The 24,058-nt window shown below is 39.4% G+C and overlaps 1 pseudogene; it reads right to left on the bottom strand.

Moving 5' to 3' along the window:
* Nucleotides 1-23,753, bottom strand: part of LOC103585499 — a 116,315-nt pseudogene extending 92,562 nt beyond the window's left edge.
* Between the last annotated feature and the right edge of the window lie 305 nt (nucleotides 23,754-24,058).

Raw genomic sequence — 24,058 nt, 5'->3', positions numbered from 1 at the left:
TATTGCTTACAGTTTCTGAGGCTGGGAAGTCCAAACTCCATCTGGTGGTGGCAACAGTGACCCAGGGGTCTCACATTGCAAGATGGTGGAAGCAGAGACAGCAGAGAGAGAGAGACAGACTCTCCTCTTCTTTTAAAGCCCTTGGAACCACACCCCTGACCACCATTTAATCCATTCACTACTGCATGGTCCTACAATCCAATCACCTCTTCAAAGCTCCACCTTTCAATTACCATAATAGGATTTACCACTCTCTTAATAATCATAGTGGGGGCTAAGTTTCTAATACATAAAACTTGGGGAACACAATTCATGCTTCAATGAGTTTTTGGGGGGACGTAATTCAATCCACTACAATAAGGATGTCTAATATTTTTGTCTAATTTCAGAATTACTATGCTTCACAAATAGTTAATTGTAGGAATACATAGAACACACTAGAAATACATAGGACATACTAGAAATACATAGGACATACTGGGAATACACATGAGAAATCATATTACCATTTCCCTCAGACCTATAGATGTGGTCACACACCATTCTACAAAGAGGGATGGGTCTTTCCTCTTGGTGAAATTACTTGACCCTTTTAAGCCCATTCTAATATGTAGTAACCTCACCAACTCCCTTTTTGCCTAGACTATTAAAGTAACCCCTTGACGTCAGACAATGACACTTCTTGCACCTAACCCCATGAGCATTAAATTGTTCTTTTGAAAACAAAAATATTGTCATTTCACCCATCTTAAGACCTTTCAATGCAATATTATTACATACATTATAAAGTTTAGATTTTTGAACATGGCTTCCACATACTTCAAAATTATTTCCAGTCACCCTCCCATACGACTACTTCTGTTTCTGAGAACTCCTGTCCTCTTGTGTTGTGGTCCGTGGTTCTCCATGCCTCATGCCTATGTCCTATCCTGGAGTCCTTCCTTAAGCTAATGACCATGGAAAGTCCCACTTATCCTTCCTCATCCTACCTGGATTTCACCTCCACCTATAGGAAGAGTTAAATTCTTCCCTCTCTCTTTTCTCATATCAGCCTGTATCCTATTGAAGCATTTATCACTCCTTTGAAATCTATTGGCTAATGTGCCTGTCTCCTCATCAGCCTTGGCAATTCAAGGACAGAGATTTTTTTTCTCTCCCAGTTTTGTATGCTCCGAGGGGCAGGAGAAAAGGGGTATTAATACGTGCTGAATAAACACTAATCATTGAAAGTCTCACAGCCCCAAATTTGTTTCACTCCTGCTTGATCCAAATCTACTGAAATTATAAAGCACTCTCAAAATATAAGCCATCTTAAGTGGATGACTCTGGATATCTGTCATTCAACAAAGATATATTATTCTGAATACTCAAAGCCAAAGGATTTTTAGTTGGGGAAAGCATTGGTCATAGAGCTATTTGGTGGTCGGTTCAGAAGAACCCTGGACAGGATTTTGGCAACAATGGGGAAAAAAAAGTTTTAAATAACTATCACATCATAAAACCTATGTATCATATTACACAAAATTGTAAATACAAATATAAACTACTTATTAGCATGTTTGAAATCTGGTTTGTTTGTTTGTTTGCTTGTTTGTTTTCATGGGCTCTTCAGACAGTGAACTTGCCTTATGAATTGATTTTGAAGAATGAGTTGGAATCAGCAGGTGGATGGAGGGAAAATACCTGATGGGGATATAGGTCATCAGGAAAGGAGGCAAAAGAGAGGGCAGAAAGTCTAGGGAAAGGCTGGTGATTCTGCTTGTTGGCAGCACAGAGTGTTACAGAAGTAGAAGAGAGCAGGCTGGAGGTGGAGGAGTATGGTGGGGGAAGTCCAGGGCAGACCTTGGGGGGTTCTACAAACTTTACTAATTTCCAAAGATCACAGAAAGTCTCAGAAGTATTTTTCCAGGGAAGGGATATTATCAAGCTTGCAAAGAAGCAGAAGCTGAATGAATAATGGCAATTTAGCAATGAAAGAGGTAAATAAGTGGGGACATCAGCATTTCTTCTTTTGCTAAGACACATAAACAGTAAATTAAAAGGCTGAGATTTGAACCAAGGTAATGAGGCAGGAGAGTCGGTGCACTTAACCCTGCTATGGTGGCCTCCCCAAAGGCAGGAGGAATTGGAGACTGGAGGAAGATCTCTTAGTTAAAAAGCAAAAGCAACAGTATAGGAAAGAAATAACAATCTCGGGCAGGGTTAAGGCAAATAGAGAGATAAATTGAAGAAATAGAAGAGATATTTAGGAGGCACAAGTAATTAGGTTTGGTAACCCCTTGGAAATCACGTAGAGGGTAATGTTCAATATCTGTCTTGGGCTGGTAGAGGTGCTATTTGCAGGGTTAAGAAATGGGAGAAGAATATTAGGTTTTGGGTGCAGAGGGAGGTTTCAGCATGGAGTGAGATGCAACATGTAAGCTAATAATATGGAAGAGAGTGGCAAAGTGATGTATTCTGAGTTATGAATGAACACAGGAGGAAGTGATTCATTCTGCCTGAAGAAGACTCTGATAAATCAGCTGAACTTTGAAGAATGTATGCATTTTCCCCAGTTGCAAAAGGAAAGAAAAGGTATTTCAGGCACATGGAACAAAGTGTGCACGTGAAAGTGTCACAGGAAAACAGGTGAGTTCCAGGACGGAGTGAGAAACCAGGCAGGCTGCACATTGCATGGCAGGCAGCAGGAGGAGGTGAAGCTGGAGGTGAGCAGGGGTGGGACTGGGTAGGCATCCACATATTTAGGAGCTGTTCGTGTCTACATATTAGCCAGAAACAACCTCATGAGTCCCAGGGTCAGTCAGTCCCGTGCGTGGTTGTACCTTTGGAAGGTTGCACTCAAGGTGACATTTGAAAGCTGCCAACCAACCTTAAGGGACCAGGAAAGAATGGAAAGCCTGAGCTCACAGGCTTGCCAGCCCCAGAGGAACTTTTATTCTCAGCTGAAAATTCTGCTTTGCACTGTAGCCCCAGAATGTGTGACGGTGGCAGCTGTCACCAGGATAGCATCTTGCACAGAGGTGTGTTTCCTGGCTGGGGAGATATGCCCTTCAGGAGTCTAGTGGGCAATGGGGCATTGTCTCCAACCCCCCTCCGGGTCCCAGTGTCTTTCACACAGGGATCGGCTACTGACGACCAATTTAGTTTATTGAGCAGCTTTTTATACCATGCAAGCCATCTTGTACATTAAATGGTACTTTCTGCTCCTTTTCCCACTTTGTGCCTTGGTCCCTCAAGTCTCAGTCAGGAGCCTTTTCTTATACTTTCCAATTTCATGGCAAGTGCCCTGCCCTGCCAGCATCCCATCATTTATCACACTTAGTTTAACTATATGTTTAATTCTTTGTCTCCTTCCTGGACTGATTTTCTTACCCTGCCTCTTATTTCTGTGTTAGTTGTGTCTAGAACAGTGCCTGGCACATCATAGGCACTCACTCAAGTTTTTTGTAGAACGTCATTGAGTAGTATGTAACAAAAGGGAAGTTTATTTACTTATTTACCACATACGTAAATTTCTCTCAATGTGATTATTAACCAAACTTTTCTTCTTTCTTCCTTTTTGTCCCCATAGTCAGAACCCCCTTGCTGCAGACTTTGGAAATACAATCCTTATGGAGCATTAGCTTGGCTACCTTCATAACAGATAGAGATTGTACTCCTATTCCAAATTTCAAATGGTGGTTTTTCTTGATTATGTGTGAAATATGCTTATCTGTGGAAGAATCAATCAGTTCTGACTGCTTACACAGTTTGCATCTGCAGGAGGAAACTCTTTCATAAATAAGACACAGTGAAGTCCAGAATCTGTGAAATCATTTTAGTCCGATGAGTCTTTTGTGTCCTTTGTTCATGCAGATTGTGTGAAACAAGGCACACATGATTCAATAGCAACTGTATCCACTGAGAAAAGGAATTTTTCAATTGCATCTTTAAAAACCATTCTGGCAGAGAGATCACGTAGGACAGGGTGCAGTCATTTAGCAGGTAAGGTAAAGCTCTGGTCTCTTGAAGTAGTGGACTGTATCCATCCAACTTTAATTTGGCTTCAAGTAGCAGTTGCATGTAGTTTTCTTCCAATCCCAATGTTCTCAGTGAAATTCATGCCTGATCTGCTGTTATGGACAGAAAACCTTGTAGGTTCTTTACCCTGATGTACGGACATATGAGAAGACAGTACTGACTAGTTAATCTTGACAGTTAATTATCAGAAAATGCACATTAAATAAGGGAGACAAAACATCAGATAACCAATAAGACACACAGATCTTCAGTATTCAATATATAGCACAACTCATTTTATGTAATATAGCAACAATTGTTTGTTTGCCAACATATCATACCAGGAAGTCTTCATGAGGAATTGAAATTTGGGTTGAGCCTTGAAGGATGGGTATATTTGAATGTGGAAAACTGGTGGGAAATGGGCATCCTGGGGGACTAAAGAGAGGACCAAAGGCACCACCCAGGCACAGGGCAGGGCTGGGGGCAGATAGGGCTTCAGTACACATCTAAAGCACATGGAGAAGTGTGGCTGGAGAAAATGCAGAGGTGGGTTAGGGTCAGACCGTGGAAGGCTCCAGGATCTGGGCTTTACCCAGGAAACAGCAATGCCTATACCCTTTATTTTGTAGGATAATACCCAGAGAATATCTATTTCATATGTTTTATTCTTTCCAAACAAAAATGGAATGTAAATTTCCTTTGCTTATTTCCCCCTATTGACTAGATCACACTCTGGAAAGAGGCTATTGATTTTACCACACTCTTTACTGGGGCGGGGGGGGGGGGTTCAATCATGGTTGTGTAGGAGCAAGGTGAGTGATAAAGCTTTGCTCGTGGCGACCTGATGTCTGTAGATGAGTGTGGTGCTCACGCCTGGCCACCCTCTCCACACTGTGACCTGTCAGCTGTGCTTATACTTAATAACGCTTTTACATAATCAATAATTTATTCATTTAGCAGCTTATTTGTGCTAAATCTGACTAACTGTATCCTATTAGCGATTACTGCCATCTTGAATTAACAGATGTCATGACAATAAATGATGATAATGGGATCAGACTGAAAGATCTAAAAATGTGAGGATAAATTCAAGAGTTATCACAGAGAATCACAGATTTCTTTTTAATGCAAAGGAAAGAAGCAGAGAATTTTTAGGAGACCCACGGATCTAGCCCTTTCTATTTGGATATCCTGTGGACTTTTGCTAATTAGGGTTACTATTTCAGTTATCTTTCCACCAAAGAGGTGTCTTATTAGTTAATTAGCAAAGCTAATTAAAGAACTTCAAGGAGTTTGGAGTATCGTTTTTGTTACCAAGATCATCAAATTTATGTATTCTTAGAAAGCTATTAGTTAGTTTTCCACGCAAAGAAAGAGGCATGAATGCTGACTATAGCGTGTTCCAGCTGGATACCAGCACTGCTAAGACAGAAACCACTGCCTCCATTCTGTTTGCCTAATGGCCTCACCGAGTCCCAATAAAGCACTGAATGTTGGTGTTCTCGAAAAAGGGGAGGGTGGGTAGGATGAGTGACAGCAGCAAAATGCTCACTTACGAGATGTTTAACACTAGCCCAACATGTCTTAAAATAATTGAATCCCAAAATTTGAGTGCCAAAAGTGCAAATTTTCAGTTAAGAAGGTGCTTTGTGAGGCTGGAACCCATGACTCTTTATTTACATATAAAGAACTAAACATTTAGTATAGTAATTAATTTCTGCCAAGATCCATACTAAGCTGTGCTTTCAAACAAGTTTCACTGTTTTTTAAAAGATGATCTGTTGATTCAGAAGAACAGAGATTGATGTCAAATTACTTTTTCCCCCCTGAGTTTTCATAGTATAGTATAGAGAAGATTTAGGTAGACACATATTTGAATAGTGTTAGATACATATTTGAAAATCTTTCTGATTGCCTCGACATATTTCATTAAAAATATTTTGTATTTTTTTCCTAATGACTAAAGTTATAATTTTTGTAAATAAAAATGTAATTAGTTAACATGAAGGTACATCTTGAGTTTCCTTATAAATCAAGAGAAGGGAAGAAACAACGTTCGCAAAGCCGAGAGCTATTGTGCACAATAGCACCATCTAGTGACCAGCATGAGTACCTGCATGCGCACAGTCCGTAAGAATACTGTGAACGCGTGGAGAAGCCAGCAGCAGCAGCAGGGTCTGGCTACCACGCGTTGACTCTTCTATCAGCCTCGGTGTCACTATCAAATGCAAATGAAAAGGAGTTTGTCAGGAATTAGTTTCAAGCCTACTACTCTCCTTTCAGTAAATCCATAGGGCTTTACATTTTTGCACTTTCCCCCTTTTCACTATTGGCTATGTTTTGAAATGACCTAATAATCATATTAAATTGTAAATGATTGATAATTGAATTAACATCTTCCCTTCCCAGGGTGTATATGAATTTTGAAAGACATGACTCTACTAATCGGTAGAGAGATTTCATGGGTTAGTATTTTTTTGATAAAGAAAAGTTTCTTAATCTTTCAAAATAATTGGGCAACTATTCATAGCCTTTTCTCTGATTGGATTGGTCATTAGAAAACCACTTGGAAACATCATCCAGGCATTAAAATTGTTGGCAAGTGTTTTACAGTTTTTTTTTTTTTCCAGGCCTGGATTTTCATCCCCTATCTGCTGTACAACCTGCCCATTCAGCATGTTCCTGCATGCTTCAATGGCTCAGAGAAATGTTATTTTATCATCAGGGGGCATCCTACTACTTGTTATGAAAATAGTGTCTGCAAACTAAACGTCCAACAATAGTGAGCTGGTTAAATAAAATACAGCATCTCTCTATGCCTGACTGACTTATAGATAGCAAAACCAATTGTGTAAGGACTATCAATGATAGAAAAATGCTTTCAATATATTTTGATGAGGTTTTTTTAAAAATAAAAAACCTCAGAATTGTATTTTTAGCATGATCTCAAGTTTGAAACAACAACAAAAAAAGAATTTTTATGTCTCTAGAAAATATGCAGGAAGGATACACTCATTATTAATATAAGTAGTGGTCATCTATGGATAGTAGGATTAGGGGTTAAGTTTAAATTTTCTATTTATCCTCTCACGTTTTCCAAAATTTCAGCTGCTATTTTTTTTCCAGAATGTATTAATTTCCCCAATTTCTTATTCATCTCTGTAATAATGTACTTCACTGGGTGATTTTGTAGTTCTCCCAATAAAAAGGTAGAATATTTTCCCCATACCTCACATTTGGGTTCACCCTTGTGACTTCCTTGGTCATTAGAATGTTAGTGGGGATGCCATGAGCAAAGGCCTGCAAAGTGCTTTCACTGGGCTTACCCTTTTGGGCTTCTACCGTCTCCATTAGAAGGTTGGCTGAAACTAGCCCGCTGGTCCCAGGAGGAGATGAAGCAGCATGCAGAGCCGAGCCCAGCCAACCCCCGCCTAGCTGCACATCTTTGTCTGCTGCTGAGGTTCTCGAAGTTGGTTGTTATGCAGTATTATTGTAGTGGAGCTATCCCATTCACTGTTATTACAAAGAAAAAGCTATATGTGTGATTCAAAGAAGTAGCGTCTTGTGTGATAATGGAGTAGGACAGAGAGACCCAAAGATGGAACAGATATCTCTCTTCACTGCAAAACAAGTAAAGTGTGGCTCATTCCCAGGCCTTCCTCCCCTTTCTCTTTTATACATATCTTCTTAGACAATGACTTCAAGCACACTCTGAAATCTGTAGTACGGATGTGCAGAGATTGCCTGGACTAGGGGCCAACTCATTTATGTGTTTTTTCCTAAGATTTTTCTTTTGCTTTTCCTGGGATTAGTTGTAAGAGAAGAAATTTATCAATGATGTATTCCTTGTCAGAATCACCATATTATTTTTCAATTTTCCATGTTCCAGTTTCTACCTTTACCCTTCTTTCTCTCCACCCCTCCTTTCTTCCCTCCTTCTATGATTTTCTTTATTACAACAGTGAAACAACGCAAAAGAGCAGCAATTGTAGAGGGTTCTTATCAAGGACCACTCCTCTGGAGCGACTCAATTTAGTACAGGACTATCTCACTTGTAACACCTCACACTGGCCTGTTAAAAACCTTTAAGGAGACCCTCCCCCCCACCCCAGGTAGGGCGTCCCAGGACACCCACACTGCCTCTCATTTGCCCGGTCAGCTGCTTGCCTTGTCTGCCAGCATGGACTTGCTCTTATTCCACCACTAGTGATGATGCTAGTTTATAAAATACCACTGTGCCCTAAGTGCTTCACCTGCTTTTTGTCATTTAAGTCTCACGACAGCACACAGGTTCATTTGTCCATTTGACAGAGGAGGAGCCTCTGGCTTTGACCACCCCTCCCCCATCCAAGGCCAGGGTTCTAATATTTCCTTCCTGACCTTGTGCCCCTTGGCGGCAGCTAGAGGTCTTCACAGTTGCACCCTGTCCAGAAACCCAGGGCCACCACTGTCTTTACCAGTCCCACCTTCCCAAGAAGGGTCAGACAGGAAGTGATTTTCCAGAACCAGTTGCAATGCTTTACAGCAATGATGTTCAGATAGTCTGTTGACAGAAGCATGACAGACTATTTCTTCTGAGACAAGATTGATTCACTAGAGTGTGTGCAAGAGGATCCTCCCCCCTTTATTTTAATTATTTTTGGTGGCTGGCTAGTATGGGGATCCAAACCCTTGACCTTGGTGTTATAAAACTACACTCTAGCCAACTGAGCTAACCACTGGCCCAAGGTCGCTCATTTTGGTGCTTTTTACTCCTGCCTCCAGGCACCTCGGACCCCCTTTGACGAACCCCTCTTTTGCAGCTTCCTCAGTCCTTCCCTCTCTTTGCTCCAACGGCTCCCTTCCCTGGTTGGTCCCCGCTTCAGCTAACTCTCGGAGAGGCCTTGGAACTGCTAGATTGGACCATATGAGTTAGCCATGTTTGCAGGTCAAAAAGTCAAATATTGGAACACTTCTATGCTTTATCTTAAGAAAGCCATCGTGCACTTACCAAGCCCAAGGAGAGTATAATGGGGGGCTGTGTTGTGTGAAGTCAGTTACCATATATTTTATCAGAACTGTGTCAGAAGATCCGATATATTAATAAACCTAATAAAAATCTTTTTATTCCCTCAAGTTTCCTTTTATGATATGAATAAGTATCTTATGACTCATCTTTGCTTGGTACAGTGGGTTTTTTCTTGCTAAAGTCAAGCTCAATGATGACTGTTTAGCAGAGTCAACTATGAACTGTCATATAACACATTAAATTTGACAGCATGTCCAGTTAAAGCATCAATACGAGAAATAGTCATAAGCTTTTTTATGTAAATGCTAAACCCAAAGAAATCAAGTCAGGAAGCATTGATGGACTTTTCATTTGAGAAGATTTGTGAGGGTACTTCAAAAAATGGAAAAATAGAATTAAAAGATAATATGAATCTTTCCATAACTTTTTGAAAGACCCTTTTATAATTATTGTTCACAAAAAGCTGCTTTTATTTACTCCAGGTGTTCTCAATTCTGAGAAATTAATGTTCTAACTGAGAAAGAATAGAGTTCAGCTTTTCGGGGAGAAAAGGTTCTCTGGAGTAGGGGAGTTCTCTTAAAATGTTACTTAGCTTCAGATTCCAAGTGAGCGCCCATGCCGTCTGCTCCGCTCCAATTCCAACTTGAAGCATTTCGAAAGGCTTTTTCCTTGTTGTTAAAGTCACATATCCTAAAAGCCTGCGGCTGTTCGCCTAAGATTGCCAGCAAGATAACAGCTAGAAAACTCAAACCATAAGATGCAAATTTGTGCACATTTTCTCAGTTCCACCCTCTCCCAAATATTCTGCATCCTTCCCTGCTTCCTAAGAACATTTTCTGTGTGGGGTTTTATGACTGTTCACAGGAAAAAGAGAAGATTAGCAAACCAGTTGAGCTCACCATGTGTCTTGGTTTCTTCAGGCCTACAACTTGCCCAGGAGTGACTTTTATAAATGCTGTGTTTGTTTCAAAGGACAGTAAACGTGCTCAGGACCATCTTTGAAGTGAGTGGGTACAGACCACCCTTCAGCTTTTGCCAGTGAACAAAAGCACAGCCTTTCTAGTTCTAACAGTTTGCACTAATACAGTGTGAAAAACTAAATATGGAATACTTTTGTTAAAATCAGATTAGACTAATTCTATATGAAGTGCTTTAATGAAAAATGTTTAATGGTTGAAATACTATAACTCTGGAGTTAAAGTGCAGGTGCAAGAATGATATTCTACACTCCCTGGAGAGCAAACTAGTACATACTGTGAAATATCAATTAAAGTTTATAGTTGCCTGGGTTGGCTAAACATCTTTTTCATGGGAAATTTTCATTCTCTTATGAAATAATCATTTTGGGTTAAAATATGTGCTAAATTATGTGGGCATCCCGAGTTATTAAGAAATGGATTTATTTTACAAGCAAGCTGTAAGCATTCTTTGCTGTTTTTATGAGGTCATCAACATGACTTTTAAATGGGGCTCCAGGCCAACTCCCATTCTCACATCAGTTCATTAATTCACACAGCTGTCTCTGAAAACTACAAGAATAATATATACTGCGGACAGAGGGCCAGCAAGGGGGTGGGTGAGATTTCAAGGCTGTATTTCAATCGGGAGATCCTGCTGACATCATAAACTATGAGAAGACAGCTTAAGCTGTTTGGGGAGCAGCAGCAGCCCCCCTGATGGAAATATGGCTGGTTTAATTGATTCTTTTAGTTTCAGAATATACAGAGTGGGGACACCCAGTCGTTTTTATTTTGAACAAAGTCAGAACATTAAAGGCAGGCACTGCAGGAATGCATTAGCAGGGAAACCCAAGCAGCGACTTAAGGTGTGGGGATGGATTTGATTGTGTTAATGATATATGGGCAGCCACTCTGACATATGTAGGCCATGGGCAGGGTTTACCACCCAGGGATTTTGTTTCATAGGCAATTGTGAACTCACCACCTCTATGAAGAGTTTTTCCCAATGACATGTGACAAGGATGATATGACTGTAGTGTAAGGGAGGGATTGGGAGAACCAAATCCTCTCTCTACTTCCCGATTTGTAGCAAACATTGAATGGGGAGAAGTAGATAAACCCTGTGATGGGACATCTCACAGCTTTTCTCACTTGGTCAGAAAGGGGAATTGCTAATATTTGCACTAAAATTTCAGTCTCGTAGGAGCCCACATTCTGGAGGTTTTGATACCAAACAGAATTTGAAGGCAACTTATGCACAACTGATGCTTATGAGAATGTCCCAGTTTCTGATGTTTCATTTGGCACTAATATGATATTTTTTAAAAAGATATCTGTTTCTTATCCTTTAAATTCCAAATTTGTTTTGGTTGCCATGAGAAAGTGAGCTAAACCTCTCTGAGAGTAATTTCAGTTTTACAAATAAATCCAGCCAAGTTTTTATGTCTTTGGATGGGGGAAAGTTTTATGAAATGTGACATATTAAGTGTGCTTTTCAATAACTCTCCATTAAAACACTGACACCTGTGTACATGTGGATACTGGAGATTTGGTTGCCCTTATCTCATTTGTATATACAAATGTCTTTCTGTACATTTGAATTGAAGCTTTGCATGAAAAACAGATGTGTCCTTAAAGAGTATAAAACTGCTAATGTATAAGAAAGAGTGAAAAAATTCAAATTTACTAAAGAGATCAAGACTGAATCTCCTTTAGGCTATCCCTATATATATGCTTTTTCAGTCCTCCTATTTTGTGGACAAATGCTATGGATTTTTCCCTTAGAATCTTGGAAATATATAAAATCCCAATGACACATAGACTATAATAGCTAAGCATTATCTGAAAGGCTTTTGAGCTGGAAAAGTTGCCCGTGCACCTTACCACCCCTGGGCCTGTCACCGTCTCCATGGCCTCTTCCACAACACAGTGGGTAATGGCAAGATGTTGGGTCAATCAGGAGCACTTCCTCATCAAGAAAGGAGAGAAGACTCCTCATGGACAGCATTTGAAACCTTGAGAAGGCAGGCTCACTCTGATAGTCAGCTACTGAGAAATGCAAGTTTAGTTAAATAGATTGTAATTTGTTTCAAAAGATGTTTTGTGTAACATCCATGTAAATAAAGGCAGTATGAGTATAGTCTATTAACAGGCTTCCATTTGTCAAAAGAGAATGTTTCTCAATTTTGCGTGCTAGAGGTGGCAGATGCACGGGGAAAATGACAGCTCTTGTGGGTGAAGAGACCACTTTAAACAAAAGTGGACAGTCTTGCGAAGGAGTAACTCATAAATTAGATCAGGGAGCAGAAACTAAGAAAAAGTTTAGTACTAGTGAGAACTTTAAATGTTTGTTCAACAACCAATATTCAGAGAGTTGGCTGAAATCAGAATCTGGTCAGGTTAGTTTTCTGAGGAATAAAACCTCTGGAGTTAATAGCTGGTAGGTGTTGTGGGACTGAATGTTTGTGCTTCCCCAAATTCATAAGTTGAAGCCCTAACCCCCAGTGTGATGATATTAGGAGATGGGGCTTTTGGGAGGTAAGTAGGTTTAGATGAGGTTGTGAGGGTGGAGCCCCCATGACGGGAATTAGTGTCCTTAAAAGAAGAGGAAGAGAAGAGAGACCAGAACACTCTCTCTATATATACCTCTCTCCCCACCTCACACACACACCTCTCTCTGTTTTGTGTGAGAACACAGCAATGAAGTGGCTGTCTGCAAACCAGGAAAGGACCTCCACCAGGAACAGAGTTGACCAGCATCTTGATCTTATACTTCCCAGCCTCCAGAAAGGTGAGAAATAAGGCTGTTTAAGCCACCCAGTCAATGGTATTTTGTTATAGAGCTAACGCAGCACTTGTATTATGAATTTTACACATTTTTTTTCCAGTGGATGAGTCTTTTTAAATAGTTACTGAATTTTCTTTTTTGTTGTAAAGATTTGTTTCTTTTATTTATAGATTATAGGTAGCCACACTTATGAATATGTAATTGTAGCTGAATCTTCCAAGTTATATATTTCCAAATTGCTACTCAGGTCCTTGTTTGTATTACATAGTTCACACCTTACCAGCAACTGGTGGCAGCAAAACTGGAGTGTCAAGGTGACAACAAGGATGGAAGAACTTTCTAAAATGGGGAATATTTTAGGACTTGTGGAGTTTTTATATGTCTTCCAATAAACAAATCTAGTATTTTTCTTGGTGAATATAAGGTGAAGGCATTAAAGATATGTCCTTTTCTTGTGAGAATGTATGATATTGACTCAATAATGATTGAAGCCCTAGTATCACGCCTTAGATATTCATTCTTGTTCTCAAACAGAAAACTGCTTTGGGAGAGAGACTCCAAGTGTTACATAAATTCATATCGTGAGTCATTACTATTTCATCTGTTTCAAGTATAGAAAATCATGCCAAGTCTGATTTCAAATATTTTTTATGTGAGTAAGAGTCTAAAAACTCTTTGGAGACTAATAACATTCTCTAATTGCTGGCCATTCCTTCTGAGATTAAATTTCATTAAAAAATTGTTTTTTTCAATTTTGTTTATATTTATTTTTGTAGGGCACAGTGTTTTGTTCAATACATGCATATACTGCACAATGTTGCAATTGGGGTAGATTGCCTAGTTTTGTACCTGTTAGTCCACCGCTGCTTCTCCTTCCTCACGCCCAATCCCCTCCCAACCTCTGGTAACCATTATTCTAGATTCCACATATGAGTGAGACCATGTGGTATTTGTCTTTCTGTGCCTGGCTAACTTCACTTAACATGATGGTTTCCATTTCCATGTGGGTTGCTGAAAATGACAGGATAGTATTTCTTTTTATACTGGAATAGTATTCCTTTGCGTATATATACCACAATTCTTTACCCATTCATCCGTTGATGGGCATTTAGGTTGATTCCATCTCTTGGCTGTTATGAATAGCATTGTGATAAACATGAGCGTGCAGGTGTCTTTTTGATATATTGATTTCACTTCCTTTGGATATATTCCCAGTAGTGGGATAGCTGGGTAGTAAGGTAGATCTATTTTTAGTTCTCTGAGGAACCTCCAAATTGTTTTCCATAGTGGTTGTACCAATTTACATTCACACCAACAGTGTAGTAGGGTTTCCTTTTCTCTTCATCTTGCCAGCATTTGTTGTTTTCTGTCTTGTTGGTAATAGTCATTCTAACTGGGGTAAGATAATCTCTCATTGTGGTTTTAATTTGTATTTCCCTGATGATTAATGATTTTGAGCATTTTTTAATGTGCTTGTTGGCCATTTGTATATCTTTTTGAGAAATGTTTATTCAGGTCCTTTGCCCATTTTTAAATGGGGTTATTTGTGTTTTTGCTGTTGAGTTGTTTGAGTTTCTTATATATTCTGGATATCAGTCCCTTGCCTGATGTGTAGTTTGCAAACACTTTCTCTCATTCTGTAGGTCGTCTCTTTACTTTGTTGACAGTGTCCCTTGCTATGCAGAATCTTTTTACTTTGATGTAGTCCCATTTATGTATGTTTTCTTTAGTGACCTGTTCTTTTGTCGTCTCATTCAAAAAAGTACTGCCCACTCCCATTTCATGAAGCATTTCCCCTGTGTTTTCTTCTAGTAGTTTCATAGTTTCAGGTCTTCAGCTTAGGTTCTTTAATCCATTTTAGATTGATTTTTGTGTATGGTGAGAGATAAGGGTCTAGTTTCAGTCGCCTGCATGTGGGTATCCAGTTTTCCCAGCACCACAGGAAACATTTATTGAAGAGGCTGTCCTTTCCCCATTGTGTATTCTTGGCACCTTCACTGAAAATCAGTTGGCTGTAAGTGTGTGGGTTTGTTTCTCAGCTCTCTATTCTGTTCCATTGCTCTATTTGTCTATTTTTATGCCAATACCATGCTATTTGGGTTACTATAGCTTTCTAGTATATTTTGAAGTCAAGAAGTGTGATGCCTCAAACTTTATTTTTTATTTATTTAAGATTGCTCAGCAATATGGGGTCTTTTGTGGCTCTATATAAATTTTAAGAACTTTTTCTATTTTTATGAAGAGTGACATTGGTATTTTGATAGGGATTGTGTTGAATCTGTAGATTGCTTTCAGTAATATGGACATTTTGAGGATGTTAATTCTTCCAACCCATGAACACAGGATATCTTTCCATTTATTTGTGTTCTCCAATTTTTTTCACCAGTGTTTTACAATTTTCGTTGTAGAGCTCTTTAACCTCCTTAGTTAAATTTACTCCTAGGTATTTCATTTTTTTTTTGTAGCTATTATGAATTGAATTACTTTCTTGATTTCTTCTTTAGTTATTTTATTATTGGCATATAGGAAGGCTATTGATTATTGTGTGCTGATTTCATATCCTGCCACTATACTGAATTCATTTACTAGGTTTAGTAATATTTTGTGGAGTCTTTAGGGTTTTCAAGGTATAGAATCATGTAATTGATCTCTTTATCATTATGTAATGACCTTCCCTACCTTTTTTTTTTTACCTTCCTTGTCTTGAAGTCTATCTTATCTGATATAAGTATAGATACTCCTGCTCTTTTTTGGTTTCCATTTGCATGACATATCTTTCCATCCCTTCACTTTCAGTCAGTGTTTGTCTTTAGTGAAGTGAGTTTCTTGTAGGCAGCATGTTGTTGGTTCTTGTTTTATAATCCATTGAGCCACTCTGTGTCTTTTAATTGGGCATTTAATCCATTTACATTCAGAGTTATTATTGGTATATAGTTACTTGTTACTGCCATTTTGTTATTCTTTTGGTTGTTTTCTTAATTTTTTTCTTTTTTTCTGATCTTTCTTTCTTCCCTTGTGATTGAGTGGTCTTCTCCACCTGTGTATTTTGATTTCTCACTATTTATTTTTAATATATCTCTTATAAGTTTTTGTGTTATGGTTGCTATGAGGCTTACAGTTATAACAGATTATTGTAGACTAATAACAACTTAACTTTGTTATATAAGAAAAAAAGGAAGAACCAAAGCCAACTCAACACTTTGGTGTCATTCCCCTCCCACCACATGCTATTTGACATTTTGTTGTTTCAAGTTACATCTTTTAATATTGCCTATATCTTACACAGTTGTTGTATCTGTCGTTGTCTTGTTAGATTTTTCCTTTAGTCTTTTTTTTTAAGATGACCATAAGGGGATCTTAACCCTTGACTTGGTGTTATCAGCACCACACTGTCCCAAGTGAGCCACAGGCCAACCCTTCCTTCAGTCTTCATACTAAGGATGTAAGTGGTTTATCCACCCCCTTTATGACATTGGGGTATTCTGAGGTTGTCTGTGAACTTTCTTCACTAATGAGTCTTACTGACATATCCCTTCGATTCTTTCTTAGAACGATAGCAGAACACTTTAGGTAATCCTATTACTTCTTTTAAAGGATTTTTTTTTAATAACAATTTTATTTATCCTCAGAGGTATGTAAAAATCATTCTAAAACCACTGTTGGGGGGCACTGCTGATCTTGCATTTGGAATTGTGGTTCTGTGATGGACAAGGCGGCTGGGCCATTATTGAACTATCCAGTCCAACTAGGCTTCAGCCTTCCCTGCTGGCATTCCCCATTCCCTCTGCTATCCAGTGTTTACAGCTGTTCCCCCCCTAACTCCCCTTCACCGTTTCTTCATTTCTAAGGAGAAGTGATAAGCAGTGGTTAAAAGTATTGACTCTGGTTTCAGACAGACCTGGATTCTGCTACTTAAATATCGTATGACATTGGGAATGACTGTTTCTTCATCTATAAAATGGGCCTACTATGTCATGAAACTGTTATGCAGATTACAATGAGATAAGGTATATGAAATACCTGGGAGTACCTGCACATGGTAGGGACTCAGGAAACATCAGTTCTCTTCTGCTTTCCACATCTGGACCCACTTCTTCTGTTCCCTTCTCCTTGATTTCAACTCAAAGCTGACCTCAGGTAGCTATCCTATTGCAACAAGGACTTACATGTAAATACCAATAACTGGAAAACAGATTTTCAGGCACATTATACAGCTTTACTGAGATGATAGAGTAAATGGCAAAGCCAAACTCAGGATGGGCTGACGTCAAAGTCCATGTGCTAAACCACTACAGCACATGTCTGTCCAGGTGTGGCTGCCAAGACTACAGACAATGGCGAATACTCCCGAAAGTTGTATTGGGATACAGATAATAAAAAGGGCAGCATGGATGCTGAACAGCCAAAAACAAGCAAATGTCCTTTATCAAAGATTTTACACTGTCCACGCTCACCAACAGCAGGGAAGCACACTTGTTTCTTGACACACTGGCATACACTGGATATCACTGATTTTTGTTAGTTTTGACTTTCTGGTGGATGAAAAATATCACTTTGCTGGCGAATTGTATTTCTTCTTTAGTATTCGCTTAGATTTGAATTTGACTGACTTCTAATGTTCATCCATTCAAAGGCATTTTCTAAACAAAAGGCTAATTTTCTAAAGAAAATAAGAAAATTGTTTACTGATAAAATGCAATTTAGATGGTTTAACAATGGAATTATATATGGCATTATTATTCAGAAGATAGCATGCAGCTGTTTCTTGACTAATGGAATTTAAATAACAGAATTATATTTAATGTGTTTGTTATATGGTTTTTTTGAAAAGGAAAAAAATAGTGCTGTGGGTCAAAGGTGTCTCCCAAAAGTTTGCGTTTTGGAAACTTGACTCCCATTGTATTAAGAGGGTGGGAAATCCTATTATGGTAATGGAAAGATGGAGTCTTTAAAAGGTGATTAGATTGTGAAGACTGTGCCCTTGTGAATGGATTGATCCATTCATGGAGCAATGAGTGTGGTTCTGACGGCTTTATAAGGAGAGCAAGTGAGCAGATTAACTCTCTCATGCTCAGCCCATTCTCACTACGTGATACACTGCATTGTTGTACAGAGCCACCACCAAGAACAAGACCCTCACCAGCTGTGTTTCCTGGACTTTGGATTTCCCAGCCTCCAAAATTTTAAGAAATAAATTTCATCTCTTTATAAATTACCGCATTTCAGGTACTCTGTTATAAACAACAAAAACAGAGTAATAAAATAGAAATGTTGAAAATCTCTAGAATCTGACAGTAGATTCCAACAGACCTACACCAAATCTTAGGTCTCTGGGCAGTGTTTGACACAGTTCTTGTGATAGCCATTTTTCTCTCTCAGGTAATTGTGTTTTCTTTAAATTGTGGCATTTTCTTAATGCATACACTCTTGGCGGCAGGACTTGAGCATCTAGATAAAAGTAATATACTTCTGGGATTTGTTCTTCAACAATTGTTATTACAGAGCTTGGAGATAACAAATAATGCCCACTGGTTTGAGATCTCATAAAAAAAAGTGTATATGTTTTTATTCACTTGTGTAAACATGCACATATCCATACAGACCTCTATTAGTAGAATATCATGTTGGGACAAATGTAACATTTACAAAAATACTTCACAAAGTAGAACACAAAGTAAATCTCAACAAATATCAAACAATTTTTGTACGTGGAGACAGACTGTATACTTTGAGTAGAGTGCAATTAATCACAATTAATTAGTCACAATTAATCAAAAGATATCCTTCAAATAATTTTTGACCATTAACATCACTCCTAAGTAATTCATGAGTCAATGAAAAAGATCATAATGGAAATCTTACTTTTGAATATAGAAGAAATTCTGGATAAAATGCTTGCATATTGAATACACCAATGTGCTAGGGAAATATATCAGGACCAATTATTGATTATCATAGGAATGCAAGGATGAGTAAATATTAGAAAATCTATTAAAATGTTTTTATTTGGTTATTTTTCCAACTAGAAATTCTTTTCTAAATTTTATATTGCCCTTAGATGGAATTATCTGTACCATAGGTCAGACAAATAAATGCATTTAACTTAAATTAGTTCATCTCGACACTCACTGAGGTTAGTTTTGGTTCATTTATGGTTCTATGTAGTACTGTTACTTTTCTCTTCATTTTTAAAATGAGATGCCTACAATAGAAATGTTAAGATATAGCAAAAAAGAAAAGCCAAGTGAAAGTCGCTTTATACGAAATTTGCCTCGTCTTGTAACGTTCATGACCTGACCATATATCAAGTGCCGGCTGTGGAACTGGCTGTGTTTTTGCAGGTAGATGCCTGCTTACATAGGAGTGAATGCAACTTGATCCAGATGGAATTTCACATCGAAAGAAATAATTTATTGCATATTTGATCCATTAGATCTGATAAAGGAAAGCATTCCAGAAAAAAAATTGTAGTACCTTTTACAAAAACTTTTAAGAAGAATACTCTGTATTATTTTTCCCCTCAGGTCCTTGTCAAATAAAAAAATTTTCCATCAGACTAAAAATGATATTGCATATGTTAAATTTGGATTGAGGATGAACTTTCTTTGAGTCAAAGATTGAAGCTAACTTTGGAATTTAAATGCAAATTATATAGTCAGAGGTGGAAAACGGTGTGAAATTATTGTTCAAATTATCTTTCAAAATGAACTCATCTGTGGATTTTGACATACATTCTTCTTTTCCATCGTGTTGGAGTGGCTTCCTGAGTGGGCACAGTTGCCATTTATTTGGAAGGAAGTTTTCAAGAGCATCGGGAGAAATTTCCTGCCCCCAATCTCTCTCCCATTCAGTAGCCACAGCGTCTGGTCTCTGCCATTCTACATCTTTCCCGCTACGCTGTACTTTAAGCAATTACTTAGTCCAACAGTGTGACCACTCACCCTGCCACAGTAGCTAGAAATGTATGTAATCCTCAGCCCCTCTCGCTCACCAGCTCCCACACCCAGCTGATCCCAAATTCCTCCCAAACTCTGCCCTGCTTTTCCACTGCTATATCCTCAGAAGATTGCACCTCAGCCGTTAGGCTGTCAGGAGGCTGCTCCTAAGCACTCCCAACCACTGCTATCACATCTCTTCTGCTTCACGCTGAATCCTCACCTTTCCCACACATTTCTGGCGTTTTCACAACTCTGTGTCTTTCTGTTCCTGCTTGTACGTTTCTTCTGCTTAGGCTAGACAAAAACCTACTCACCAGTCAACATTCATCTCAAATGCCACCACCTCTGTGAAGGCTTTCCTGTCTCTCTTCTGTGCTCCGACAACTCATCTCTTACAGCATGTACGATATTGTAGTGTAACTGTTTTTTAACCACTCACCTCCCTCTCCAACTAGACCAAGCTGCCTGAGAGTAGGGGTGACCTCTCACCTGTCTGGGTCACTGGCAAGGTCACATATGCATCACTGTGCCTGGCACACAGTGTACCTGACATGCAGTAGGTGCTCAATGCATGTTTGGTAAATGGCTGAACCAAACTCCAACATTTGCGAGTAAAACATCAATCTATTATCTCTAAATATGTTTATTGGGTGCATTTCTCTGGGACTGAAGGCACATAGTAGCAAAGGGACATTGGGGGTGTTTGGGGACCCTGATGGAGCAGAAGAGAAGACAGAATGCCTCGCCTACCTCACAGTGGGGCCAGGGTCAGGCCTGGTCAATGTGATTGATACTGGGAAGCTTAAAATAGTCACCAAAAGAGGAAGGAAGGAAGGAAGGAGGGAGGGATATATCTGAACACTTAAATTATTAAATGGCTACTCTGTGGATAAGTACATTAAAAAATAGTAATTGACGTGAAATTCACATACCATAAAAGTAGCCTTTTTTTTTTTTTTTGTCTTTTTTGTCTTTTTCCGTGTCCGGCAACGGAACGCAACCCTCAGTGTTGCCGCTGCACCGGACCGGGGACCGGCAACGGGATCGCAACCCTCGGTGTTGCTCCTGCGCCTCGCTCAGCCAGTGAGCGGGAACTGGTCTGTATGTGGGATCCGAACCCTCGGGCGGGAGCGCCGCCGCCGCGCTTCCCAAGCGGCGCACTATCCAGTGCGCCACCGGGCCGGCCCAAAAGTAGCCATTTTAAAGTGAAAAATTCAGTTGCATTTAGCACATTCACAGTCTTGTGCAACCCGGACTGATGGTATAGTTTTGGAACTAGATAAATACATATTTTTAATGCCTCCCTCCTCTCACTATTTTACACAGTATCCCTTCAGCAGTTAACTATGCTCTATAGTTATTTTCACTCTTAATCTTGAAGCACATGTAAAGCTTGGGTGTGAGAAGTTTGTTCAAATGCCTGAGATGAAGTTTCTCCTGATTCAGGTGTAATTTGTGATGCTGAGAGGGGGTTGAAATGCACGTCAGACCATGACACTGGATCCAGATTGAAACCCACATTTCTGTTCTGATGTTTGGAACAAGAAATGCATTTATTGTGGCTCTTCTCTGTTTGACTTCAGATGAGAGGTGACATACGAGGATAATTCCCTTATTACAGAGAGGAGAAATGAGCACACATCACATGAGTAGTGTAAATTGGGCCAGATTAACTTTCCCCAGCCTCCTAGGGAAATGTGGGGGAGGGGGAGTATGTGAGCTTCAATTGGTAATTAGATACAGCTCTCTTCACAAGGGTGGAAGATGTTGGTTAGTCTTGAGATTTGTAAGTTTGTAGCATTATGATCCTATCTTCTCCATCCTCTCTAATTTTTAAAACACCCACCGCAATGCCATTTGGAAACCAATACTAGCGAAAATATAAGCATACAATATTATACCCTAGCATCTGTTTAAATATCTGAAATGTGATTAGCAAAAACAAAGGACATATTTCTTTACAAAATATTGAGACCATGTGACTATGGATTGGTATTAGTTGATGAATTATAATAAATGCAAGAAATGGTACAGGAGGATCTACATTAAGTCTGAAAATTGCAACTGGCAACCTATACTAATATATTTTATTATTTTACTTTTTAAACTTTATTTTTAGATTGCATTTCTTTTAGCATTTTTAGAATTAACCACAGATATGCAATCTGAAGCATGGAAATACCTCTCGAACTACCATGACCATCCTATCACCAAGGTGAGGTTATCCTCACATTGTCCACAATGCTTGGTCTAGTATAAGTTCAAATGACTAAAGGAAACAGGCTTCCACCACCCCCACAGACAACACTCCATCACAATGAAACTAATAGGCTGTTAGGAGATTTATCCTAATGCTTAGTCTCTGGTTTCCTTCCAATAACATTGTCTGTTGCTTGCTCATTTTCAGGCATGATTTAATCAATGCTATGAAACCAAATCACATTTTCTGGCTCCTGTAAAAATTCAGTGCTTCTGAGTATTAACTTTGTTTTCTTAGTGACATCAGTTTGTTTTAACATTTCCATCAGGAATTCTATTGTGAGAGGAGACACAAATTATGTTTTACTTAGTTTGTTCTTAGTTTCTCATGGGCAGAATTTTGATAAAATAATCTTTGAAAACCAAAAATAGCCTGTGTACAATGGTAGCATAATGCAGTTTCTCTCTCACCACCTCATCTGACACCCTTCTGGGAAGAAACAGTGGATGTTTCAGGCGGGAGACAAACACAAGGAAAAGAAGGGACCTCCTGGGTGAAATTGGGGACAGATGAGAACTCACGTGCTTTGGTGAAATGTAGATGCTGTGTGTACCAATTCTCAATCTTCCAGCTTCTTCTACTTTTCCACCATTTTTGACTCCCTCACCTGCAAGGTCAGCTGCTCTAAGGAGCAATTTATAAAGTTGCAGCTCATATTGTGGTTGCAGTTCCAGAATTGACATGAAATTAAATCAGTCTTGAGTGCTGTAGGATACAAAAGCTACCTTCCTAGTTTACTGAGCCCTTCAAAACTCCTAATAAATCTTGGAAAGGTAGCATTCCACTAGTGACTGCAGTTTCTCCCCTCACAAAAGGACATTGAAATGGAAACAACGAAGTTTTCTTTGAGGCCATATTTCATACCATGGAGAGAAAGACATACATGGGAGCCACATTCTAAAGCTCCCTCTTCCAGCTTTGGGGCAAGCACTTCATGAGACAATGTTAAATCAGCCCTTAACTTACTCCTCCATGCTCCAAATTGCTGGGGTCACATTTTATGAAAACAAGCATGAAAATTTGTACCCACAAAGGTTCTTCATTGTTTTTCAAGAACAGAAGGTAAGCCTTTAAAAAGTCTCTGCTACAAATGCATAGCCCCTCAATTTCCAGAGCTGCATGAAGCTTATTACTGGAGGCTTATCACGATGTGGTCAAGAGGGAACCTGAAGTAGACACTGTCAGATGGTAACACTGACTTATACCCAGTGGCAACTCATGGTTTCCAATTTTTTTTTTTTTCCTTTTTGTCTTTTTTTGTGTCCGGCAACGGATTGCAACCCTCAGTGTCGCGCCTGTACCGGACCGGGGACCGGCAACGGGATCGCAATCCTCGGTGTTGCGCCCGCTCCTCGCTCAGCCAGTGAGCAGGAACCGGTCTGTATGTGGGATCCGAACCCTCGGCGGGAGTGCCGCCGCACTCCCAAGCGGCGCACTGTAGCAGTGCGCCACCGGGCCCCCCCATGGTTTCCAATATTCTAAAATTTAATCTTAAATCTTTAGTCAGATCCTCCTAAAATCTCAGGACACAGGGTTGGTTATTGATCTTCATTTGGTACCATGTGCTGTGCAAAGTGTTTTATAGGTATTAGCACTTAATTTTGCCCAAACCTCTTTGAGTGAAGTTTTATTATGATCCTCTGTGATGGTTAGTTTATGTGTCAACTTGGTTAGGCCATCAGAGCCAGGTGACCCAGTTTTTGGTGAAACACCAGTTTGGATATCGCTGTGAGGGTATGTTTTAGATGTGATCAGCATTTAAATCAGTAGACTTTGAGTAAAGCAGATTACCCGCCATACTGTGGGAGCCTTGTCCAATCAGTTGAAGGCCCCAAGAGAAAAAGATTGAGGTTCCCCAAGGAAAAGGAAATTCTGTCTCCAGACTGCCTTTGGACTTGAGCCACAACATCAGTTCTTCCCTGGGCCTCCACCCTGCAGGTCTGCCCTGCAGATCTCAGACTTGCCAGCCTTCACAATTGCATGAGCTAGTTCCTTAAAATAAATCTCTCTCTCTCTCTCTCTCTGTACATATATATATATATACTCACACACACACACACACACACACACACACACACACTCACTTATAAAAAAGAAAATATA

This window comes from Galeopterus variegatus, unplaced genomic scaffold (assembly GCF_000696425.1).
Source record: "Galeopterus variegatus unplaced genomic scaffold, G_variegatus-3.0.2 Scaffold244, whole genome shotgun sequence".
Classification (NCBI taxonomy): domain Eukaryota; kingdom Metazoa; phylum Chordata; class Mammalia; order Dermoptera; family Cynocephalidae; genus Galeopterus; species Galeopterus variegatus.
Note: the sequence above shows the minus strand (reverse complement) of the source record. Positions and strands in the feature narration are given on the sequence as shown.